A 17,862-nucleotide genomic window follows, 5' to 3' on the forward strand; every position below is an offset into this window, starting at 1 on the left:
TAATAACACATAAGGCTTGTTTGTGATTAAATTTCCAAGAGTATAAGTTGCTTGCAGCAGTGGTAGGGTCCCTCAGACGTTTCAGGCCTCTGTTAACCAAGACTTCGTGATTCTTCCCTTAAACTGAACATATATATCCTCATTATTTTTCCTATTCTAATGAATGCTCCCACTATATAAAAAGACTTTTCTTTAGCTAGACCTTACACTTTACAACGTGACTTTCTGTTAAAACCAAATTAGTTTTTAAGGGGCTTTGCCCTTTTTCTTGTCTAAATATGATCAATATTTGAATAGACAGTACTAAATAATTTTAAACAATTTCACTGATATTGCCTCACTTAAATTTTTCAGTGTTTTCTGAACTTCCAAATCAAATGCACATTAATTTTGGAGTGGTGATAAAGAAGTGAGTTTTTCAAAAAGAAAACTCCATAAAGATTCTCTTGTCATTTGTGCATAGACAACTTCTAAAAGTAATCAGAGGGGCTTTGACATAGTGACACATCTCAGGCTTTGGAGACTGACAGACCTGGTGTCATATCTGTACTTACTAACTCTACAACGTGTATAGCTCTCAGAGCATCACTTTCCTCATCTGTCACATGGGTAGAATAATTAGCAACGCTTACAATTAAAGGAGACGAGATAAGAATATACAAGAAAAGTTCTTCTCTCCCTTAGAATCTAAGGATGTCCATGCTTTTTGCTTCTGACAAGAAATAATAATTCATACTATAGATGATCAGTCTGTCTTCTAAAATAGTAGCATGCTTCCCATTTATTCTGGCAAGTTACTTCCTATTAGTAGGGGTCGCCAGGAGCAGATGGAGGACAGTTTATAATATAAACCAAGAAGAAAGCAGATCATTATCAGTCTTACCTTAAATTAGTTCATGTCAGGACTAAATGCTGAGGAATTACCATGTTGTGTCCCCAGAGAGGTGTCTGCACCTCAAAGAACAAGCCAGAAATAAAAAGCCAAGGGCTCCAGGGGCTTCCCTGGTGGCGCAGTGGTTGAGAGTCCGCCTGCCGATGCAGGGGACACGGGTTCATGCCCCAGTCCGGGAAGATCCCACATGCCGCGGAGCGGCTGGGCCCGTGAGCCATGGCCGCTGAGCTTGCGCGTCTGGAGCCCGTGCTCCGCAATGGGAGAGGCCATGGCAGTGAGAGGCCCGCGTACCGCAAAAAAAAAAAAAAAAAAAAAGCCAAGGGCTCCAGAAAAGATGAAAGGAAGGCTAAGACAAAGCATGGTCTGTGCAGACTCTGCATTGCCCTCCCTTTGACAGGATCTACTCTAAGTCACTGAAATTTTTCCAGAAGGTAAAGAAACTCTTTTTCTTTAAAATTCTCACAATTCCTTGTGTAGGGAATTGCTGTACTTCATAAGATTTCAAGCCTCAGACCCTGGGTCACTAATTCTCTGGAACTCTAGAAAGACTCTATAAAAGGTTGGCCTGTCTAAAGGAGATCTTGTCTCAATTTCCAAGTGTCCTAATGGGATGCCTTTATTGCTACTCTGACTTTTATCAGGAGCATCACCTCAGCCTGTGGCTTTGTTTATTCCTGAATTCTAATCCTGGGCTGCTTCCTGGACCTTGACTACTGATCTCATGTCAGAGCATCTGTTATAGTCTCACCCAAGTTTCCGTGATTTCTTAATTCTGATCATTCCCATAAACTTCACTCAAAATGTTGTCTTAACTAACCCAATCCAGACTTCCAACCCTGCCTTACCAACCTATGGTCATTCCCAGCTCCAATGTGATAACTTGTCCCCAACAAAAACAACAATAATAATGCTGCCTCAGAGCTACCTTCCTTCTTGGAATTTCTATTGAGAATTTTAGATATTTCAGCAATACTTTTCAAATACAATTCATCAACCTAAGATGTTAGAAAACTAAGTTATACAAATTGTCCAAAGAATTCCAACTCTAGAACTTTGAAAGCTCTATGGGACAATCCCTGATAAAATCCTATGGGTCAGTGGTTCTCAGAGAATGGTGTATGGTCCACTAGTGAGTGAGCAATGAGGATTCTCCTCATGAGCCAAGAAAGGACAAAAATCTTTCCTTAGTCTCTTACAGGGGAATGATACACACCTCTATAGGTTTTCATTTGTATATAGGACCAAGGACCAATTTCCAAAGCCCATAGTCTTAGCCAGGTTCCTTGAAAAGCAGAGACAGAAGTTAAAGCATACATGCAACTACGTTATTACAGAGTGCAGTTCAGCAAAGCAGGAGACTTACGGCAAGAAAATTAGTGAAACCAGCTTTAGTTCCTACATCTATTGCTGGTCTCATAAGACCATAGTTGGTATTCATCATCTTATCTTCCCCCCTCCACCATCCACTCTAGATTCACTCATTCTTTTTTTTTTTTTTTTTTTTTTTTTGAGGGTCACAGTCATTTATTTTCACATTTTTTTCCCTCATTACATTGGGCTAGGAAAAAAGAAGTCATGAGTGTATAGAATTGTGCTAGTCCATTGTCTGTCCTTTGAATCAAACTGGGATTCAGGTTCCAGCTGTAAGTTCTCAATCTGACTCAGTGTCAGAGAGTTGACCACTGTTGCTGGGGGCCAGGGTGTAGGGAGAAGAATGCAGGAAACAGGCATGGACTTGACTGTGGAAGGTTCATGTTCCAGGGCTCCCATCTGGGTACCTGAGGATCCTCTATGTAGATTATGTGGGAGAGCCCACAGCAGCTCCTCAAAGCAATCAGGGATGGCACACGCAGGGGGCTGGTACTCAGGTGGTGGGACATCAGCCACTTCTGAGAAGTCCTTGTTCTCCCCTCTGTGTTCTAGGATCCTGTGAAGGGCCTCTCCATAAGGACATGGCAAGGGTTCACTCCTTGGTCTCTGGTTGGCTTCATGAATGGTCCAATATAAGTCCTGCATGTTTATTAGCATCTGGAGACATTTTCTCCTGCTCTTATTTATGCCCCTTTGCTTGAGATGCCTGGCAATTATTCTTGATGCTAAGTGATAATTCTTCTTTAACTCTTCACCTTCAAGGAGTTCCCATTCTTGTAGGAAACTCCTAATCTCATGGTTGCTCCAAGGTTTAACACACTGGTCTGAGGGCAGTTCTTCTCCCTGGGTTTCTTTTACCTTCTCTACTTCCTGGAGGTGTCTAGTACTTTCAGCCTGAAATGTCACTTTCTCCATTTTTATTCTGAGTTTTCTCTGCAGCCTCAGGGCCTAATCCAGGAGCTGAAGAGAGCTGGCACTTACTCTGCTTTGCTGGAATTCAGGAGATTATGTGGTCTCCTGAAATGTGTCTGCTCCTCTCTGCTTCTGGCAGTCTCTCTAGATTCACTCATTCTTGACCAGCTTTGGATGGTCTGGAATTCTTGCCTAGTGAGTGGCCCAGAACTAACTACAGGGTGTTAGCTGCCCCTCATTTCTAGGTCACACATATGTGGGCACCAAGCAGACCCCATAGTGTCTTCTTCCTCACTATCAGCAAGGAAGCCCCAGAGCAGAAGATGAGTAGTGCATGGGAAGGCATAAGGAGAGGTGTTTTAAGGAGAGTTGTACTCTCTTGAAATCAGCTGAAACCCTTACCAAGATGGGGTGAGTGGAATGAGAGACCAAAGACTCTTGGAGACAACTGACGTCAAAGGGATCTAAAACAGTACAGAAGTGTCTGGTACAGACTACCACATGAGTTAGCCAATGTTAAATTTTTAAATTTTTCACTCTTATTCTAAAGGGAGCATGTTCACTGAGTTATTTTTCCCTCAGAAAGTAGAAGTGAGGAAGGTAAGTTGTCCACAGACCCTTTTGCCTTAAGTAGTTGGGGGTGGGGGAGCGTGTCAAAAACACTGCACACTATTGCCTTAAATGACCTTTAAGCTGATTATTTAGTTATTAACAATCAACTTATTTTTTTATCTTTATTTTTTAAAGGACTTGGGCCTCCCTGGTGGCGCAGTGGTTGAGAGTCCGCCTGCCGATGCAGGGGATACGGGTTCGTGCCCCGGTCTGGGAGGATCCCATATGCCGCGGAGCGGCTGGGCCCGTGAGCCATGGCCGCTGGGCCTGTGCATCCGGAGCCTGTGCTCCGCAACGGGAGAGGCCACAACAGTGAGAGGCCCGCATACCGCAAAAAGAAAAAAAAAAAAAAAAAAAAAAAAAAAAGGACTTGAAATGGCTTATAAGAAAAGGAAGACCAATATGATAGACATATAATGGCCCAAGCAAATGAGGGAAATACAAATATGCTAATCCTATGCTTAACGTAATTGCAATGATAGAGCTGCAAATTTGGCTTGAGTTGTATGGTTCAGAAAGCATGATAAGTTATACAGCTCTTGTTATCAGAAAGGAAGAAGCATGCTTTAGGAGAAGCAGAGTTTTTTCTGGCACTGAAATCTAAAAGAACTTTCTGATGTGGCGCTTTATAGAGGGGAAATTGCATGATGCAATGGACAGTGCCCTCAGCAACATTTTTACTGCAAATCCAGAAGTTGGCTTCATTTTATAATGAGGTAGGGAGACATTATTTCAACAAATGGCACTATAATTCCTTTAAGGGAGAAAACAACTTTTGCTGAGAATAACAGTTGGGGTAGAAGGGTTCAGTGTGGGCTGTGAAGGCCTCAGAGGAATAGGAAAATAGTCCTGTCTAACAAAGGAAAAGGAATTTGGAGGTCTTTAGGACAACTTGGAAGTGAGTGGGTGAACTCACCTCAGAGCTGAGGTGGGAAAGGAAATGAGGGAGAGCAAAAGCTACTGAACAGGTGGAAGGTTCTGTAAACAAGTGATCCCTCGTCACCTACCACCACCCCCAGTCCTCAGTAAAGTTTGCTAAACTCATAATAGCTTTGGGTATTTCAATACACATTGAAAGCAAAGAGTGTTAAGTTTCAGTCAAGATGGCAGTGGGGCAAGACAGTGACAGAATGTGAGGAATCCAGAAGCCAAGAATAAAAGGAAATCAGGCAATTGTAAGCTAACTGGTATTAATGAGAACTGTAGAGCAAAAAACAATGCTGATTGAGGGCAGGTTCACTGGATTTCAATACCAGATCTACAAGTGTTCACTTTAGCATCTCCTTATAAAAGCCAAAAGCCTAACAGTGCCAGCATGATAGACCATCCCTCCTCTGAATGCAGATGACATATTCATTGTAAAAGTGGCAGGTAATTGTCATCCAGCATCCATTTCCCCTCTTCTTTTAAGTTGTAGGACTTCCTCATTTTAGCTGGACACATGGGGTCCCACCTAGAGCCATTTCTAACAGACCATTCAGCTGGTTGCAGCTTGTTAAAAAAATGGCCAGTAAGATGTAACTGGAAAGGATGTGGACAATTTCTAGATCAGATTCTTTAGGGAGGCTACTTGCCCATTGCATCTAACTTCTCCCATTCCTGAAGTCTACAATATGGACATGGTGGTAGTGAGCCATCTTTTACCATGTGGATAATGACAACACTCTAGCCTAGAGATGGCCTAGCAATGACATAGAAGGAACCTGAATTTGCTGGTGAACTAGAGCTGCCTATCCTCCCTCCCCCGACCACCTACCTCTCAGACTTTTACCTGAGAGAAAAATTAACTATCATGTTTAAGCCGCTGTTATTTGGTCTCTGTTAAAGCAGCCAAATCCATATCCAAGTGTAAATATAAATGTATTTCTAGTAGTCAAATACTTCGAATATATGTTCATCTATTGATACTACCATACTCTTTGGGTATAGCTCTTAAAGTTAATGTAGTATAAAATATCTTCAAACTTAGCCAAAATTGCACCTCATCAGTTATAACAATGGTTCCATCGTTGACATACTGCAAGCACTTCATCAAATTTATTTTTGCTATAACCAACTATATTACTATTAGATGGAATGTTCTGCTGAGTAGATTATGTTGCCCATAATAAAGGAGGATTAAATATGCTGCAAATAAGAAGTAAGAAGCATGTCATAATGTAATGCTGGCACAAAGAGCCCACGCTTATTAAACATGCCAAAACTTTCCCTCATAAGTATAAGCAAGAAGGCAGTCAAAGCAGTAACAGCTCCATTCATAAAGAAACACAGTGAACAGAGGCCAGTCTGTGAATGCTTTTGCAGATCCTGTGGTATACGGTTATTCACTAGCAGTGATTATATTATAATTACTGCTGACTTTTTTAGATTAATAACTCCACTAGAAACTGGATTTGACTTTATGCAACAGAAACTCAATTGCTGTGGCCTAACCACATACACAATTATTTACATCATGTTTAAAGAAATCTAGAGTAGACTGTAAGGTCTACTTTCTCTTAGTAAGGAAGAAGGAGAGAGTAGGCACAGGGTAGGCAACCATCTGTGTCTGCCACATATCGTCACTAAAATTCCTGCTATTCTCTGGATATCATGTGCTCAAAAAGATTAGAACCACTGGAATACAAGATTCCAAACATTTCTGAACACTCACCAATCCATTCTATTACTTCTTTTCACAATGTTTTATCACTTTTTTATAGGAAGAGTGAATGCAACTGCTCGTTATCTTAATTATTTTTCTTTCTGTTGTTATGTCTTCATTATTAATTTAAAATGTTTAATACTAGAGTAGATCAAAGATGTTCACAATTTTTTTTGACAATCGTCAGTTCAAATTCATGAGGTTTGTGCCACTTTTCTTGAATCTGAGTGGGCTCTGTGACTGCTTGACCAATAGAACATGGCAGAAACACTGCTGTGCCAGTTTTCAGGCCCAAGCCTTAAGAGGCTGGTATCTTCCTCTTCCTGTCTTTTCAAATACATACTCTTGGAAATTAGTCACCATGTTGGGAGGAAGTTCAAACAGCACTGTGGAGAGGCCAACAGAGAAATGAATCGAGGCCACTAGTGTATAGCCCTGCTGACCTCCAGCTCAGAGCTGGCACCAACTTGCCAGGCATTTCAGTGGAGCCATTTTATAAGTAGATCCTTTACCTTCAGTTGAGCTGTCCTAACTGATGCTTCCTGGAGCAGAAATGAGCTGTCCCCTCTGAACACTGCCCAAATTTCAGATTTGTGAGCAAAATAACTGTTACATTTTTAAGCCATTTAGTTTTGGGCGGTTTGTTACACAGCAATAGATTACATTCAGTGAAAGAAATTAATGATGCCTTAATGAAATGTAAATATAAATTAATTTCTAGTAGTCAAATATTGTGAATATAAATATCATGAACATGCCGCTTATCTTTATTTAGTACAATAAGCCAAACTGTATTTATTACTAGTGTTTGACTTTGTAGCTTATCATGCTATATGCACAGAGCCAGTGACACAAATATTTGGTAAAAAAAGTCTAGAAGGGTATGTATATTCCTCATTCACATGAAAGAAAAAAGTATTTAAGAAGCAAATGAAAACTATACCTGAAAAGCATTTGATACAATAGTATCACCTTCCTGAACTCTGAATAACTTTTGAACTCTGAAGGAATTTAGAATAAAGACAACCTATTTTTTCTAATAATGTACAGCTAGCTCTGTTGGGTTTTACCATTTAGAGGAATCAGTTACTGCCACTAAACCACCCAGCTGATAAACAAAAGAATGAGACAGAGCAGGATAGAGTGCAATGGTCAGTCAGGATGGTTTATCTGTCTAATGTATCAGAATTGTATAATTTTAGTTTAAATATTTTCTTTCAGTTTTACTACGTGTATAATGTTTAGGGCTTTCAGAGGATGAAGTCATTTCAAAGTAGAGCTCCCTAGCCTGTTTGGAGGCACAACTAAAGACATTTTTCTTTATCCATTTCAGGATGAGGAGCCACACCCCCAAATTAAAACTTTTTAATGTACCCAGGACACAAATAAAAATTACAGTTGATTTTTCAATGAGACCTGATCCATGAGTGGGCAATTTGGTGTGAGATCTGAAAATTGAATCACTTTTTTGTCCTCTTGCTTTCTGTAAAGATAGGCATAAGTTAGGACATAATAGGTGGTTTATAACCAAGACTCAAACTAATAATGTCTTAAACACGTTCACAAATAGGCATTATAAGGCTGCTTTGGCAGCTCTCTTCTGCAAGTTGCTCAGGGACCCAAGTTCCTTTTGTCTTGTTGTTCCTCCATCTTTAGGCTGTTTTCTTCACCCCCATGTCCAAGGTGGCTTGTCACCACATCTACATTCCAAGCAACAGGATGAAAGAAGGGCATGCCCTCCCTTTCAGGATGCAACCTAAAGTTTCACAGATCAATTCTGCTCACTTTCTGTTGGCTGGAACTTAGTTATTACAGGCCATATCCAGCTATAAGAAAGGTGGACAATATGTAGACTTCATTCAGGATGTCCATGTGCCCAGAAAAAAAATTCGGTATTCTATTGTTATGAGAGAGAAATGGAGATTACATGTTGGGGAACAACTAGTATGCTTATCACAGGAGCACTCACTTGGGAGCAAGAATGAATCTTCTGGCTAACATTTTACTATATATGAGATCAGTGATTTGAATTTTCTGCCTGAATGAACACCAGACAAATGCTTTACCTAAACCTCTCTGACCAAAATTTCATAAAGAATTCTTAATTATGAAATGAGATGATGCATCTTTAAGTCATCTTTATGTACCAGTCATGAAATACTATAATAAAGAAACCAGAAGTCATTGATTCAGACGTGGCTAATAGATATTCAGGGCACTTTCATCTTGGCTAAGCAACAGTTTCTATTTTATTTGTTTATCATTTAAATTTTATTTATTTTTTTATACAGCAGGTTCTTATTAGTTATCTATTTTATATATATTAGTGTATATATATCAATCCCAATCTCCCAATTCATCCTACCACCACCACCTCCACCTGCCCCCTGCCACTTTCCCTCTTTGGTGTCCATACATTTGTTCTCTACATCTGTAAGCAACAGTTTCTAGAGTCCTCTACTAGTGTTTGCTTTTTATATAATTTTAATGCACATAATATCTTTCAGCAGACAATCTCAAGAAGCTTTTATAAACATTAATTAACTGAACTTCACAACACTCTTGAGAACTGAGAATTAATACATCCATTTACATGGCAGGAAGCCAGATGAACATTACGATCAAGCAATATGGAGCTTACGTGGTTTCAGCCTCGTAATGACATCAAACGGGCAGTACTATAAACTTAATGTTAATCTGAAAATTGAGTATTTAGCTACTTCTAGGCTGGCAAGTGATTATTACCCTATATTCAATTCAAGCAAAGTCACATTACTAAAACAAACACAAAAAGAAACACTTTATTTTGAAAATGCTCCTTCATTTTAAATGACTGATATCTAATTTTCTATCCATAAATCTAAATATAAAAATAAAATTGGAAAGATTCTCATCAGATAGACTTTTAGCACCAAGCTTGATGCAATTTGTTTCTAGACTAAATTTGAAAAGAACAGCTGTTAAAAAAAGTTATTCAATTCACGTGTCAGGAAGGGATAGCACATATCAGATTTCTCTGAATAAAATAACCAAATTATATATGAATGTATGTTATGTGTACTTCCTCAACCTATCTTAGAGTTATAGTAATGAATAAATAATAAAAATATGGTAAAATACTATGAATACATTATCCAAAGAGCTAACTTCTCAGTATGACATGAAACATCTTGACAATACTTAAAATCCCAAAATTGTTATTCATTGGAGAAATTAATTATATGCATTTTGTATGTTTGAAGGAATTTTCCAAATACATAAGGAGATACAACCGTGGTCCTTTAAAGAGGCAGATAAGGTTAGTTCAGTCACTAAATAAAAGCTTTAACATTACACTTACTTCTTGTAATCTGATCTATGTCTGAAAAAAAATGAGGTCTAAGCCTCACTTTAATGGAAGTTAAAATATAGAAATAAAGGCAAGAGTGTTATTTATTTTTATAGGACTGGACAAGTATCCAGTACAAGATTTACTGATGACAAACAGCATGAAGACTAATGATATATGAACCAATGGCTTTTAGCTCAGACTTTTGTCACTGATCTTTCCAAAATGCTCCTTAAATAGATTTTTTTTTAACCCTTAGAATAAAGGCAATCCAAAGTTTAGATATAGGACAATATCCTGAAAGATCTTTTGAAGCTGCTCATTTTCCAAATCACAAGAAACTTAAAACAAATTTTTGGAAAATTTCTCCTAGGACATTTATCCTGGCTAGGCTAGAGGGAACTGGGATTCCATTCCACCTGGCTCACCCTTTCCTGTGGACTGACGCGCTCAAAACATTAGAGAGAGTTTTAAGCCAGCTAACTAACGAAATCCATATCAAAGCTAATAGTTTAAACTTATGGGTTATTTTACTTGGTTGCAGGGGTGTGGGGGGTACTTTTCCAAAGGAATATCAAATTTAACTTTAATGACTTACCCAAGGAAAAGAATTCTCATCATCAAAACCTGATAAACATGGAAAGTCTCTGCTAATAATTAAGGTGGAATAGAAAAGATGATAGTAATTTATGATAGAATGGGAAATAGCTTTATCCAGGGATATAACACTTTTTAAGGATACATATACATGTTTTCCAATACACATTAGAAAGTTTTTGTTGGTTTGTTTTTTAATTAAACTATAGACTTTTGTCTACATATGAGTAATATGAAATTCATTTTAACAACAGTTATTGAGAGTCTTCTGTTGAGTACAGTAGAAGATATGGAGAAGAGCAAGACATGAGTTCTGCACTCAAGAAGCTTACAATGAAAAAGGAAGATAAGGAGGTATATTTCCAGGGAGAATAAAATAAGTATCGTTAGAAAAGTACAATCAACGTGCTATGAACTTTAGGGTCTTCCCTGGTGGTGCAGTGGTTGAGAGTCCGCCTGCCGATGCAGGGGACATGGGTTCATGCCCCGGTCTGGGAAGATCCCACATGCCGCTGAGCGGCTAGGCCCAGTGAGCCATGGCCGCTGAGCCTGCGCGTCTGGAGCCTGTGCTCCGCAACAGGAGAGGCCACAACAGTGAGAGGCCCGCGTACCGCAACAAAAAAAAAAAGAAGTGCTATGAACTTTAAAGGAGAAAAAAATTGAGTGTCTTGGAAGAATCAGGAAAGGTTGCTTAAGCAAGGAAATACTTTATACGGGCCTTGATGGATGGGTAAGATATTGGTGCTTGGAGTCTTAGGGTGGTCAGTAGTGATGGAAGGATTCCAGGTAACAAAAACAAAGCCAGGACATATGAAAGTCTAAAACATACTAAGTAGTATAAAGTAGAATGCAGAGAGCCAAGTAATAGAATATAAATTTGGAAAGAGAGGTCAGAGTAAATACTGTTCTTTTCAGCTTGCAATATGTGCATTAAAAGTGTTTGGCACAGGGACTTTCCTGGCGGTCCAGTGGTTAAGACTCCATGCTTCCACTGCAGGGGGCAAGAGTTAGATCCCTGGCCAGGGAACTAAGATCTCACATGTCTCATGGAGCAGCCAGAAAAAAAAGTGTGGGTACAAACTCCTGAGACTGGATTTTATTTTAAGAACTTCTTCCATACACTCTTTATTACAAAGAGTACTCATTCAATGCTTGTAATAGTGAGCTATGCCATATAATTGTACATTAAATGCTCCAAATGTTTTATTAATTGTGCACTTAAAATGATCATAGCTAAATTAAAACCTCATTTATATTCTTCAAATGAGAGCTACATTGGCTGAGTAGCATCTGTGATCTTTTTCTCTTTGAATGTAATGAATATAGAAGAACTTTAGAATCTAAAAATGTGACAAAGTGAGAGAGTGGCATGGACATATATACACTACCAAACGTAAAATAGATAGCTAGTGGGAAGCAGCCACATAGCACAGGGAGATCAGCTCGGTGCTTTGTGACCACCTAGAGGGGTGGGATAGGGAGGGTGGGAGGGAGGGAGACGCAAGAGGGAAGAGATATGGGAACATATGTGTATGTATAACTGATTCACTTTGTTATAAAGCAGAAACTAACACACCATTGTAAAGCAATTATACTCCAATAAAGATGTTAAAAAATAAATAAAATAAATAAATAAATAAATAAATAAAATAAAAATGAACCTTAGAGGTGTGGGTCTCTTCTAACCAACCCTTCTCCTGAGATGCTGAATGAGCACCAGTATTAAACAACTTAAGTTTAACTTCCTCTCTGTGCCCCTTCTTTTAATAGAATTATTAATTAGTATTGAGATAACCCAATGCAAGTTCAGCTTTTCAAGCCAAATGTGATATAAAAGATTACACATACCCAATTGCTTGTTTTATCCAAGAAATGAAAACCCACAGGTTGTGACTCATCCAAAGTGACCCAGCAAGTTACCCTAGCAAATTTTCAGAGCTAAAGATGAAACAGGTAATATTTGGTACAAGAGAGAAAACTTAATAAATTTACCAAAAAATTTTTTTTCTTTTTACTTCTCTTGTCAAAGATCATTCACTAAATTAAGACCTCGACTTATTTAAAATAATTAAGATAAATATGTTTGAGACTGTTTTCCTCACTTACTTTTCTTTGTCCACACTGACCTCTTTGTTAATCCTCAAAGATGCCAAGATGCAGGGCATGGTATCTATTTCATATATACATATATATTTTGTATACATATGAAAAAATTATATGATAAATCCCACAGGTTTAACATCTCAATTCTGGAGTCCCAGAAGAGAGAGCAGAGAAAATGAATAGGAGGAGAAAAAAATCAGGTAAAATACTATCAAACTTTCAAGAACAAGAATGAAGCTAGAAGATAATGGACACTTGTCTTTCAACCTAGACTTCTATATCCAGACAAGCTATCAATCAAGCAATAGGGTAAAATAAAAACATATCTAGACTTGCAAGGTCTCAAAAAATTCTCATCACATGCATCCTCTTTTTCCCCCTTTAATTTTTTTTAATTGAGGTAAAATTGGTATTAACATAAGTTTCAAGAGCACAACATTATAACTCAACATCTATATACACTACAAAGTGATCACCACCAAAGGTCTAGTTACCATACATCACCATATAATTGACTTGCTTCACCCATTTCACCCACCCCTCAACCCTCTGTCCCTCTGGTAGCCACCAATCTGGGGTTACCAATCACATGCCACCATACCACATGCACCAATCACATGTACCCTTTTTCAGGAGGGTACAGGAGGAAGTGTTGCACCAAAAATGAAAGAGTAAACCAAGAAAGAGGAAAACAGAGGACCTAGGAAACAGGTGAGAGGTAATGGAAATGCCAGTCATCCCACTGTTGCCCTCTTGGATCGTGCCTAGGATGTGGCCTTGCTTCATCCCTTAGTCCTGACACAAAGAACTGCTTCTTAATTTTTACCTTTGTCTTTCCCCTTTCAACCTTAATTCAGATACTCTGGCTACATTACCATGGCCATCACAGGTAAATAAGTAAATCTTTTATTTGAGCTATCTGACCGGCAGCACCTTATGCTGTGCCCAATTCCTCGTGAGGACTTCTATTTAAGTTACTTCACCCCAGTGACCAAGTCCCCGACAAGCCCCATGGGACTTGAATCATATAACCATAAAAGACTTTTCAGCAATTGTGTATTAGCACCTTTTCAGAAGGATTGTGCTGTCCTTCAAAAGCCAAGCCCTCGCTACATGTTTTAGAATGTTGCCAAAATTAGGGATCCTTCCTAGGTCAGGTTTCATTTCATTTCTTTTCATTATAATGAGAAAGTAATTTCAGGACCCCAAGATACAAACACAGATTGATGGAGTCTTGCCTGCCTGAGCAGTACAGGAACCATAGCAGTCATGGCTCACCTAGTCTTCGGGTGGCAAGAGGGCTTCTCCCCACCCCACAGGCAGGGGTCATGGGCATGATCACAAGTGCATCAAAGGGACAGGTGTACTCTGAGTCCTGGGTGACAACCAGGCACAACTCTCCTTCCCCATGCCCACGAGACTGTACCCTCTAGTCACACACTCTACCTCATTTGTGATAAGTTTAATGGACACATCCAATTCCCAACATTTTTGCCTCCTCAGCACTAAGTAGTGGATACCTTGCGAGTATCTGATAGAAAACAGCTAGCAAGCATGTTATCTGGACAAAAAAAATTGTCCAAGGATTTGTACATATTGCATGACTCCCCTTTTGAGCAGTACGTATACTAACTACGTCCTTTGGGGAGGAGACACCCATCTCAGTGTGACTTCCTTAAGAATAATCAACATTGGCACCATTTGCTAATCCCATTTGTTTCCCAAGAGAAGGGAAAGATTATTAATTAACAAATCCTATTCGTTTCCCAAGAGAAGGGAAAGGCATGGGTCAAGGGTCATGAGACCCATAAAGCAGGTTGCATATGAAGGCTCTGCCCCCAGAGCACAGTCTCCAATGCCTGCCATGCTTGCAGAGTAGCATGCAGAGGACATAGTCCAATTTCCAGAGTCGCTTATGCATTTTTAAAACTTTGTAAATACAGAGATACCAAGGATTTTAGGCAAATGGATTAAAAGGGTGTTATTTCTGGTGTCTTGCCTAACCAAGCAAATGCAAAGCCAGGTTATGTTGTATTTGCAGCAAGGCAGCCCCTTCTGAATGTACAGCAGTCTAAGAGATGGAAAACCTCCTACCTCCCCCTGGCCCCACTGACAGCTTTTCTCATTTTCTTTGCGTTACTGCTTTCTGATCCATAAAGGAGAAGATAGAAAAAATCACATAAATTAATATATCATGCGGTTATGCTGTCAACAAAAAAGATGAGTTGTAATACAGTGTGAGATATGCTAAATTAGGAGTATGAAGTGCCCCTGGAAAACAGATGAAGCAACCTGTCAGCCTGCCCAGGGTGTGGGACAAGGTGGAGTGGGAGAGGGCCAATCAAGGAAGCCTTCCAACATTAGGTTTGGACCTTGAAGGATGAGTCAAAGTTTGCTGTGCAAATAAAAGAAGGAAGGCCATTCCCACCAGAGGAATAAATTATGCCAATACCACTGCCTTTGCTGACAAGGCTGTTGACACTGCCTTCTTCGCCAGTCTCTTCTTGCAATAGAAGATACCCATGTTCTCCTTTGCTGGCTTTGGAGAAAGGCAAAAAAAGCAGGGGAAAAAAAAAAAAAGTACTCACCAGGGCACACACCTTTCTAGATCAATTCTCATTTCCCATAACTGACAACAAAGTCAATACCTCTTCGTTATCATCCTTGGAGTTAAACTCCACCCTCTTCCCAGGGCAGGAGTGGTCTAAGAAGAGCAACCCAAATGCTTATTCCAGAGTTTTGGACAGCCCCTTCCTCTCATTCCCGTTCTTGAGCTGCTCATGACGGGATCCTCATTGAGCCAATAGCATCAGGACCTCTGTTCCACAGCTGTTCTTCCAACAAGAACCTGCATGCCACACACTTCACCCCAAGAATGGCTCCACTTGCCAGCAGGAAGAAAACCTCTTTTCCTGCCACAGTCTGCCTTGGTCCTCCCTCCCTGTCTCCAAGGCACCTGAGATCTTCATGCCTGGCTCTCTTTGGCCCAGACAGTTCTAGAGCACTAGATTGTATTAAAATGTTCACATACAAATAATAATGATGATGATTTCTTTTAAAAGCAAAAGAACGAAATGCTGAATTTTCTTGAAAATCCTCTTAGTTATCCTGACAATTTCTCCTATTTAGACACAGTAAGATCATCATTCTGCACCAGTGATCACTATCGAGAAGTCAGGAAAAAAACAAACTCTCAAAATCAAAACAACTTCAAACAATAAAAGTTTCAGGTATTAAATGTAGTGCTTTTTTCAAGGAGTTCTGTTTCAAAATACACTTTGGTTGCAGCTTTAAAAAGATTCGGTCTGGGAAGCAGAACCACTATGAGTGATACGGAAGAAGGAATTTATAATAGGAATTAGTACTTACACGATTGTGGGAAGAGCTGGGAAGATAAAGATCCAAAAAATGTAGTTGAAGGAGCAGAAGAAAAGTCACGAACGTGTCAGAACTTGCAGGGAGCCAGTACGTCCTGCTCTTGGGATGAGACCACGAAGGCTATGGAAGGTTGCTGGCCCTTCATAGCTGCCACCTCTCTGAGTTGTCAGCCAAGTGTCCGGTGGAAGCCTGAGGTCACTTTTGATGGGCAAGGCCAGCATCAGGAAGGAGGGAAGAGCAAGAACAAACTGGCACCCAGCAGCACCCCTGGGTCTGACGATAACCTTCAGAATATAACGACCACTGCTTCTCTTCCGCATCCCAGGACTCACAGTTTTTACCTTTAGGCCAACTCCAATCTGGAATTACATGGAGAAGGAGAGTCTGAGAAATGTAGTTCCCAGAATAACCAAGTAGACAATAGAACAATCTGGCACATTGGTATTTTGACTTAACTACCAGACCTCCAACAATTCATTGTGCAGGGACATACAAACACTCAAACTCAACAAGTCCAAAATGAAAGTGTCATCATGTCCCAGACTTTCATTAAATAACAAAAAATAAACAAATAAAAGCAAGCTTTCTGAATATCACTCCATTTCTATTATTTCTAAGTGGTCCTGTGTGTCCCACACCCAAGGCATCTATCAAACCTTCCTCTCTGTCCTGCACCCAAGAGTCTCTGCCTTACATCAAACTTACATCATTGCTCCCCTGCACTAAAGAAATAGTTTTCCCTCTTGCCACCCTGCCTTCAACTCACCCTGCTCCAAACCCTCCATTAAGCCAGAGTGACCTGTCTAAAATATAAAATTCTAATGATTTTACTTAAAATATTTCAGTGGCTCCTTATCACCTACCATACAGATTTTCTTTCTTGGTGTGGTATATAAGACGCCTCATATTCTGATCCTTACCTATTTATTTAGCCTCGTTTCCTACCCTCGTCCCAAACACACTGTGCTCCCAACTATTCTGAACTACTTGCAGAATGCTGAATATATAATTATTTTAAGCCTGTGTGCCTGCTCCCTCTGCTAAGGATTCACTTCCTCACCTCCATCACCCTGTAAATACAGTCACCTGGCAAACTCCTGCTCATCCTTTCACATGTGGCTCAAATGTGGCCCCCCTTGCAGCGTCTCCCATGTTTCCTCACCTCCCCCTGATCCCCACAGTTAGTCCATAATACTCTCCTAACAGTATTTAGCACTTGCCACATTGTATCAGGTCTGCTCACTTACATGCCGGTTTTCTGTGCTAGACTATGAGCCCCTCCGTGTTAAGGACCGCATCTCATTCATCTTTGTAGCCCCAGACACTAACACTTCCCTGGCACATGGCAGGGGCTCAATAAACATTTGGTTAGAAATTTAGTTGATGGATTACAAAACCTGACATGTTTAAATATTTTATTCCATATTTATAACTGCTTGCATACAAATTATGATTCCCATAAAATACAGGTTTATATTTATAAAGAACTAATTAATTTGGAAGTAATCCAGTATATGTGGATGGCCAAATATTGAAATTCAGTCTAAATCTTGAAACAGCCCTAAATCATATGACCTCACTGACCAGATTAATAAGATCTCAATTTCTAAATCTCAATTTCACTGGTGCTGTTTAAACAGCCTCTTGACCTGCCATCGGAATATAGAACAACAAAGGAAACATCTGGTTTTTCTTAACTTTGGGGTGACAAATCCATTTGTTAACAGTAGCAATGGGAGAGCCGACAGTACTTGATAACAGCTCTAACATGGGGAGCTTGGGCCAAAACAGATGGCCCGGACACTTCAGGGAAAGCTTTAAAAGATGTCTTTTCTAATTCAGGTTACACACTCCTTGAAAGTTCCTTCAACACAAGCAGAATGTTTGCAGATGATTTTATTAGTTCCGACTGTTCTGTCTAGAGGTTAGCTTGCAATTGCCTTTTGGGGGCAGTTTGGTTGGATTTTGTTTTTCAAAGTAAGTAAAGGCAGGAATGTTTATAATAGACCAAAAAACTGGAAGTCT

At 39.7% G+C, this 17,862-nt stretch overlaps 1 protein-coding gene across 2 annotated transcripts in view; it reads right to left on the minus strand.

Moving 5' to 3' along the window:
• TFEC (transcription factor EC) overlaps positions 1–17,862 on the minus strand; it is a 663,356-nt gene that overhangs the window by 639,497 nt on the left and 5,997 nt on the right. For both annotated transcript variants that reach the window (XM_081243616.1, XM_081243615.1), the window contains exon 2: positions 15,829–16,196. The gene's annotated coding sequence lies outside the window, so the exon portion shown is untranslated. The remainder of the gene's footprint in view (positions 1–15,828; positions 16,197–17,862) is intronic.

This window comes from Mesoplodon bidens, assembly GCF_964165515.1.
Source record: "Mesoplodon bidens genome assembly, chromosome: 9".
NCBI lineage: Eukaryota > Metazoa > Chordata > Mammalia > Artiodactyla > Ziphiidae > Mesoplodon > Mesoplodon bidens.